This window comes from Bufo gargarizans, chromosome 11 (assembly GCF_014858855.1).
Source record: "Bufo gargarizans isolate SCDJY-AF-19 chromosome 11, ASM1485885v1, whole genome shotgun sequence".
NCBI lineage: Eukaryota > Metazoa > Chordata > Amphibia > Anura > Bufonidae > Bufo > Bufo gargarizans.
Genome location: NC_058090.1, coordinates 92573409 through 92582622, shown reverse-complemented (window position 1 = coordinate 92582622; position 9214 = coordinate 92573409).

Here is a 9214-nt window from a genome sequence, read left to right as displayed (position 1 = left end):
ATTGAAATTCCTAGTTCAAAACATTCCAGTAAAAGCAAAAAATGGAGACTAGACTCCAAATCACAGCCAAACTGATATTATCTGATGTACATTTTTTTCCTTCTTAACCATTCTTGAATCATTTTCAATGTGTGCTTTGAGTCATTCTCCTTCTGTAGGACCCGTTTTGTTCTACTCAAACCTAGGTTTCTTAAGGTGCATTTAGACAGCCCGAGAATCAGGCAGATTCCCGACAAAATGTGCCTCTGATCACCTGAGCAAAACTCTCCTTCTTCGGGTGATCCTATCGTTCATGCATGCACCACTGATCATAGTTTCTAGGCAGCAGATTGTGTGGTCTAAACAGAGATCTGCACAGAAACCATGAATCTGTATGAGGACGAGGGATTGCAATAGCGATCCCTAGTCCTCATACTGTGAAGGAGATCGCTGCTTGTAAATGCAGTGGTCTCCTTCACTAAACCAGCAGAACGCTTGATCAGATTAGAATGCTATGATCATCCTCTGATTTCACTGTTCCTCTAACACATTCAAGGCATCCAATTCCAGAGCTAGCAAAGCAGACCTACATTATGGATGCTCCACCATAATTTACGGTAGGTCGTTTGCACTTTTCTTAATAGGGCTTCATTTCGTTATCCATAAGCACTGGTATGCATTGCCAAAGAGCTCTAGTTTGGTTGTATTTGTCCATAGAACATTTGCCCAGAAGGATTGTGGCTTGTCTACGTAACCTTCACCCAAGTTAAGTTGCTCTTTTTGATGCCTTTCTTTAAGCAGTGGGATCCTCCTTGGCCTTCGCCCCTAGAACCCTGTTTTGTTCAGTGTTTGGCATTTGGTAGGAGTTGATATCATCATTCCAGATGTCTCCAGCTTAGTATGAAGTTCTTTGGATGTCATATATTGTGTTATTCATACATTTCCCAACTTTCGTCCTGTTCTCTCATCAATTTTCCTCTTTCTACCACTGGAATTTCTGGATTCTCTGTACTAGTATATGGATCTTTTCACCATGTCCTAGAAGGTTCTTGACTGTTCCGTGAGTAGCAAACCTCTTCATAACATTTCGAACTGTTGAAGATAAGATGCCATGGTCTTTGGAGATAGTCTTGTCTTTGGACATATCCTTTAGACTGCTTGTGTTTGGTGATAATAGCATTTCTGGTCTGCTCAGACAGCTTTTTTTTGTCTTTGCCATAGTGAACAAGGAGCAGGGAATACAACTGAAATCTTTAAATATCAAAGTCACCATTCATGGGCTAATTAAAGTTATGTCAGCACTGACAAGTTGGAGACAGCTAAGTCTAATTTTGAATTAATCAGAAGTTAGTCTGATTTTGCCCTTTGTTTTAAACTGAACCAAGGTTGCCATTAGTTACATCCAGGCATCAGTTTCAATTTTGTATCCTTTTTTCCTTCTAAGTTTTGGTTATTTTAGGGTTTTGTGCTTTTGAGGATGAAATGCGAGTTTTTATATGTACAAGTGGTTTAATGAGAAACTTTATTTTCAGAGATATTTTACATGTTGTACTTGTACATGTGCCAATAATGTTGACCACAACTGTAAATGTGATGGTAGGGCCAACACTGGACCACAGAATGGTACAAACTAGAATGAGCTGGCTTCATGGTCTATGGCCAACTATAACAACAGCCTGTCTGGTTGGTTCTCCTCGGAAGTGGAAGCTTGACCTGCTACAGATCTGGCCATCTATGCTAATACTGTATATACAGATAATTTAGGTGGGTGTTGACTGCCTATATCTGCTAAATGAGAACAGACACTGTCACTTGAGCTTCATACAAGCACCATTGGGGCCTTCATCTTCCAATCGATCACAAAGATATCGGATGGCCTTGGTGGTACAGACTTAAAAACTGAAACAATCAAATATGAGATGTTGTTTGGTGTTGATTTCTTCCTTGGGTGATTCACGCTCCAGACATTACATTGCCCAAAGGACAGCTAAAGCTCAAAAGTAAAAATGTTAAATGTTTGATTTACCTACGTATGTAGAACCGAGCATACACATGAGGTAATTGTTGGCTGAAAGCTTGTTTGGCTTTCCCAATGCCTCCATACATATGCATGCTAGGACAAGCATGCAAGTGCTGTGAAAGGGAGAGTGGAGGAAACCAGTGTAAGACTCCCTATTCCCTCCAAACACTTTTGGCAGTGGCTTATCTCCCAGAGAACAAAAGGATTGGGAGTGTTGAAATCCAGCATGTTTGACCTGTCTCTAAACTCGAATCTGACATCAGTCAAAATACTGTACGTCTAATTTTTATGGCCAAAAATAAAAAAATTAACTCTGCGGCACTTCCGTGGAGTTCATTTTTGCAAGTTGGTGGATCACTTCTTCAGCTGCTGGCACTCAACATCTGCACAATTACTGCTGTGCTGCCCATCATATTTTCTTTTTCTCAGACAGCTTTGGTCCGAGATCGAAATATTTTGCATGACTACATTGAGCATTCATAGAACACAAATCATCTTGGTAAAATAGACATGGCTGGTCATCAACACAATACATGGACCATAATGCTTTTTTTTTAGCCTCTCAGAAAACTCATTTTGATCCTTAATCACAAATCAAGAAAAGTTTACGGGTGATACACTGGAGGAATGATGTAGCCATAAGTCTAGGCTCCAATGCAAAATCTGTGACAAAGCTGGCATTCTTCTAATATTGGTGTCTTCTTATAAGACTTGGCAACATCATGCAAGGGCCTGGGAGCGATGGCTACCTCTGCATCCTTTTTAGCTATGCCCCTGCATGGGACCATGAAGCTTTGTGGAACAAAACATCTTTTAAATTCTATTCAGTTTCCATCACTCTATACATTGCACTGTATGACAACAAAATTTGCTCTATTTTGTCAGTTGTTCACATTTTGGTATTTTTGTGAGTCATGAAGATCTGTATATTAAATATTACCTTTACCGTGAAATCAAGGTGGTTTCAGTATTAATCAAAATAGGTCTGACTGACGTGTAATAGGAGGGACTTTCACTGTGGGTTTTCTGGGGATTTTGGCCAATTCCCACCATTTATCTACCGCTCTGAAGGAGTCTGGTAATTTGGGTAAATAATGTTGGCCATTTGCTAACCTAATAATTTCTTCTCATCCTATTGAGGAGAGCGTCACAACCAGGGAGAATTTTTTATTTTTTTTCTCCGCTGTGATTGAACCACGCTACAGCCAAAGAGAAGGAGACGCTCATTGAGAAACAGGGCCATCTCCTCCTCCCTGTACCGATGATATTAATTTCCATACCTGGCGGGAAAAGTAAAAGGGGGGCACAGCGGGGGAACTGAGCGCTGGACATCCCTGCACTATGCCCTACACAACACCCTACTTATTTCATAATGTCTGAACCCATGAAAGGTCCTCTTTAAATGGGCCAGAAAAAAAGAAATGCACTTCCTTGAAGCATCTGAGATATACGAAATGGGAAGATTGTGAGAGAGGAAGCCTTGGGGTGAAGACTGAGGAGAATAGTGAGAATAGAGAGAACTGAGATTTCAGTTTTGCATGGAGTTTAAAACATTTCTATACCAGATATATTTGGAATTCATACACCGGTTTGTTGAGCTGAGATGGTTCTAAAATTCCCATGATGTAATGGGTAAGATTATAAGTCACGCAGCAAGTTTATAGAATATTTTATTATGAAGGTGGGTCATTTCCACTGTGTAAAAGGAACGGATTCTCAAGAGCTTAGAAATTTTTTTCAATTTTCATTGTTGTCTTAAGTTCCTTTTTCTGAAACAGAAAACACATGTCTGGTACCGCACCACTAACGTGCAGTCAAAGCCAAAAAGTACCAAAAATTCCAATGACTTTCCGATGTGGATATCGGTTCAGAATTTTCCAGTTACATCTTAAAGCAAACAGAATAAAATATAATTACAAAAATTGTAACCTTTCAGAAACTGTCAGGTTAATGGAAAAACCGCTATCATTGCGATCAAAGTTCCAATAGTCCTCCTAGCTTCCCCAGTCTTTAAAAGATTTTTCTGCAACAGAAGATTCATACTTACCTGATCCATATCACTCCAGTAACCCATGCTGCCTTTGCTTTCTCCATCTTTCATCCCCGGCACGATTTACATCTGGCTAGCTTTAACATGGTCATATCCACCACTCCAGCCAATGACTTGCTTCCGTGGTGATGTGGCCACAAGCAGCACGTCACTGCTGTAGCCAGTCATTGGTTGGAGAAGTGCATGTGACTGTGCCCATAGCCAGCCCGATATAAACAGTGACAGAACCGGAAAATGGAAAGAGTGGAGGCAGCGCAGACCACTGGACTGGCATGGAGCAGATAAGTATGAATCATTTGTTTCAGGCTTCTACTACATCTCTTGACTGATAACATTGTGGATCCTGTAGAGTGGGGAGCCATGTGTAGGTTCATACCATCCACAGGAAAGTATTTGTCAACTTAAAGTTGTCTACTGCCCCCATTACTCAATTTCTGCCATACATTTTTGTGAGCTTGTTCGACAAGTCTATTGTTAACTCAAAGTTGGTGGAAAGGCCTATCTAAAAAGTCATTTCAAACACCTGGAATAAATTATACATCCTTTTTTACACCATTTAACCCATAATTTCTCTTACGTCTTCTGACCTGAAGAAAACAATGTAAAAAAATTAATAAAAAATCTCCGGAAGATGGCAGCTTGGCTTGGAGTCAAATCCAAGACATACCATCTTCATGTAAAGGTGGTGATGATCAATAATTCAGCCTTTACAATGAATAATGAGTAGAACAGAGTCAACAACCCTTGACCCATTGGGCAGGCAGAAAGTAGTGTCCTACATACTAAAAAGGTAATTAGGTATAGTGGTCTTGTGTTGCTCTTGATGGCTATGCAATGTAAAGGTGCCTACACACTTTCAATAGCTTTTGGCCAAAGCTAGACAACTATAATTCCCAACTCCCTCATACATATGCTTGCTCGATTTAGGCATGTGTTCTAAACGGAGAGAAAGCAATTGCCAGACACCTCTAGTGGCAGCTTATCTCCATTAAAAACATTGATTGGGCACTGATCATCAACATGCCCCATTCTTTTTTTGCTCAACACACTTCCATATAGGATGGTATCCCATATATCATGGTATGTATGGGCACCTAGAAGTTGATTAAAGTAGCTCCTGACAATGTTTTACTGTAGACAACAGGCTTGATGAGACCAGGAATAATCCCCCAAAAAAATTGTCTAGTGAGTGTATCTTCCATTAAAACATTCCAAGCTACAACTAAGGAGACATTGTGTGTCTGAAATATGTCAGCTTTTGAATGATGTGTACAGTTCGTTGTTTAAAAGTTTGGAAAAGAAGCTTGCAATGTTTGAATGAAGGGTTTTGCGTGTATTACAACATGGACAAAAATGATAGACGTCTTGTAAAGGAGAGTTAAATATTCGGGCGACCCATGGACAATGGACACCATAATGCTAGCAGAAAAGCTATGAAACATCTAATACTTCAAGTGGCGTAGCAAAATTGGATCTTATGTCTTTAAATAAATAAAAATTGCCACACAAAAAAGTTTTTACAGGGGTTGGCAAGATCATGTACAACATCATTTCTAATGTTCCTGTTTAACCACATTGTGGGTTGCGTTTGCATACTTTGGTGAAACGGCTTTAAATTAGGAAGGCTTAAAGACGAAATCCACCCAAGATGCAAAGTAATCTGCAACTGATGAAAATGCCAGTCAAAATAGATGTTTTGATTTTGTGAATATAGGCAGGTTCCAAAACCCCACGACTCCTTACAAAAATCATCAAGAGTCAATTGCAACTTTAAAGTTTCTACCAATTTCTCTTTAAAATTTTTAATGTGAATTTTTTCTTTTTCTTTTTTAAGTTAAAAGTCAAATTGGATTAAAAAAAAAATCAAGCTATCGTATAGACGCATATAAACCCTGTTATTTTGAATGTCCCCATAGTAACACGAGCGGCAAAAACGTATTTTATATCACATTGCAATTTCCTGGAAAACATTTTTTCCAAATGATAAAATCTCAACTGAATTTCACGACTAACTTGAAAACAGAGAATTTATTTTACAGTATACGCCGTATAATAAAGGCAGGTTGGCACCGGACCAGGATATTACACCTGGCCAAATGGTCAGGGCCTCAAAACTCCCTATAATGTCTATGAACATCCATGTTACCCTACTGTGTACATGTTGTAGGCCCTGTCCTACTAAAATAAAAGGAAGGCAATTAATAAGAACCTCTTAAGCCCTTACCATATAGTTGGTCCTTAGTAGGACACCCTGTTGGGAAACACATCTGCCCACTATTACCTATTAAATAGAGCTGTTCCATTTTTTTAAGTGAAACGTTGTTGTTCCCATGCCTTAACTGGTGTTCAGCAGGTACGTGGCAACCTACAGGTGAGATGGGGCCTATTTGCCTTGGCTCTTGCCACTTCCATTTCCCTAATATCACACAGGGTCACCCGTACTTAACTCAGACATGAGCAGTCCCTTGGTAGGAACGCCGACATCCAACAACTCCATGCTTCTTCTTAGGCAAATCAGGACGTGATCAAGGTCCAGATCTGGACCGAAACGTTGGCCTGCCTAATCTATTAAATTATTTGGATTTGAAAATAAAGCATTTGAAATCTCAAATTTATCTGAGTGCCGTAGTTTCCTCTATATATTACATCGGGAGAGCCACCCTACCACTGGCACTCCACAATCAAATCTTTTGGTGCTCAAAAATTTACTTCTTGGCTTTGCAGGAAATTGGCTGTGTCCATCAAGAAGAGGATGGGCCCACATAAGGAAGCAGGAGGAGCAAGGGTGCACAGAGTGGCTCAGGCCCACCCTCTGTGTACTTTACAGCTCATTTAAATACTGATTAAAAGTGAGAATTTCTCTATGATGAGCTAGTAGAGAGTAAGGAGCCCACATAATGTTCATGCATGGGACGCTATACTGTCTGTTGACCCCTAAGTCATTTAGATAGCTCCATCAGGCTCTTTAAAGAAACTATGCCCTTTGATGATGATGATGAAGTATAGTCTTGTGTACACACAGTCTTACCCTTCGGGCCTCGATGCGCTTAGCTGACTAATTCAACAGGGAGGAAAAAAAGAAGGCATGACACTTTGCCATGGGCCACAAAGGCCTAGAGAATAAGGCACCTATTCCAGAGACCAATTTCCTAGCACTTATCAAATGGAGAGTCAAGAAAAAGGGGAGGAAGGTAGGGGATCTCAAGGTTCAAAGGGTTCAGACGAGATATAGAGAATGTGACGAAAACAATTTAATAAACGTGGGGAAAAAGTATCTTTAAAATAAAAAAACATTACCAACCGTGAATTTATAGACTAAGATTTAAGAAAACCCCCAAAATTATATAAACCAAATAAGTGTTTTCAGTGCACGTCTGAATGAGACAAGACTGGGAATCATTTTCAGGGCCAGAGGTAGGTGGTTCCAAAATCTGGCCCCTTGAGCCGAAAAGGATCTACCTCCATGTCTGATCTTGTAAACTTACGGAATGTTAAAATTCGCAGAGTTACTAGACCTCAATGTCCTCAACGGGGCGTACCTGGTGAATTTACGTCGCAGGTACAAGGGCCCCACACCATTGAATACCCTATGCATGAAGCATCCAATCTTGAACATCACCTTTAAGCAAGCCAATCCATTGTTGGGCTGTAAAACGGGCAGCCTGGCATTCAGGGGTTCACCTAGCCTTTCTGCTGCTTGAGGCGAAAAACTGAAACAGCGCCCCTCCCCAATACCAATTTCCTAACCCCTTTTTTCAGACCAGCCTTCGGCTGCCCCTCTTGCCCCTACCTGGCCTCATTGGTGGTGCACCCCTGCTGGCATTATAATTGTTACAATCTGTCAGAATTTATCATGTAAAGCAGTATATATTCCAAAGCACAAAAAAGGGTTACTAAGGAGCCTTGGACGAGCTCCCATGCAGCAAGGCGACACTATGCAAATGTGCACAAAATTTACAAGTTTCTAGGGTGATAATCTACTCGGCAGGAATGAGTACACAAGGAAATGCCTGCACTGCTGAGCACAAGACGACTTCACAAAGGCAGCATTGACCTGTGTGTGGGCGTCAGAGAGAGCATTGCCAGGAACTTTAACTCACAAGCCTCCACATGGCTTCAGCTGGCCGTATACATTAGGTAAATGCTGGCTGTACAAACGGATTGTGATACAAGAAAAGAAAATGTAATATTACGAAGCGCCACTGGTTCTAGCTAAATTCTTGCAGGAAGTATCCGTATGCGCTACATTAAAAACGTACTCTCTGAGTGGCGCATGAACGCCACTCACTAGCTTCTTACGGCACACAATCACTTCTCAAGTCCGTTTCTCCACTGCAATCCTTCACTGGATTCTCCTCATCAAAAAAACCCCACCAAAGTGCACACCCTTGTAGGAGAGCAGAAGGTATCGAGCACAGATTGTGTATGTGTGCCAGCCAAATTTATATTATGCATATAAGAGGATAGTTTCTTCTCAAACTCCCCTCGTTTTATGCCATCGGTCTCATAACACCGAAGACAGCAGCGCAGCAAATTTATTGTAATCTAAAACCTAAAACCTTCAACGTGCTTTGGGCCACCCCCCTTCATCAGGAATCATTACATAGGTTCACCTACCTCCATTTATACCACTTTGTTTAATTCCTCCTCCTCTACGTTCTTTTCTTGTTGAGACGGAACTACATAAAATATATTTTTTTTTTAAACATATCTAAAATAGTATCTGGCATTTGAAAAAAAAAATTTGATTTGACTACTAGTGATGAAAAATCTTCTCTCTTACTATCAATATAAAAATATATTTTCCATGATATTCAGTTCCCGGTTTCTAAGGCTAGTTTTACAGTAGTGTTAAAGTCATCTGGCAGGCTGTTCTAGCAGAGAAACAGCCTGCTGGAGACCATCGTATCCGGCATAGCTCCTGCTTTTGTTAGAAACAGGCCGGATCCCTGGCCCGGCAGTCCTCTGGTCGTTTCTGGTTATGCCAGCTACGATGAACTCCATCAGGCTGTTCCTCTGCCGGATAGACTGCCAGATGGCTTTAAAGAGGACCTTTCATCAGTTTTGACATAGGTTAATTATGGTATTACCTTGTAGGGCGGCCCCCACTGATGCCATGGGTGGTTTTTTTTCTTTCAACCCCCCGTGCATCCGCTGTGGCCCCC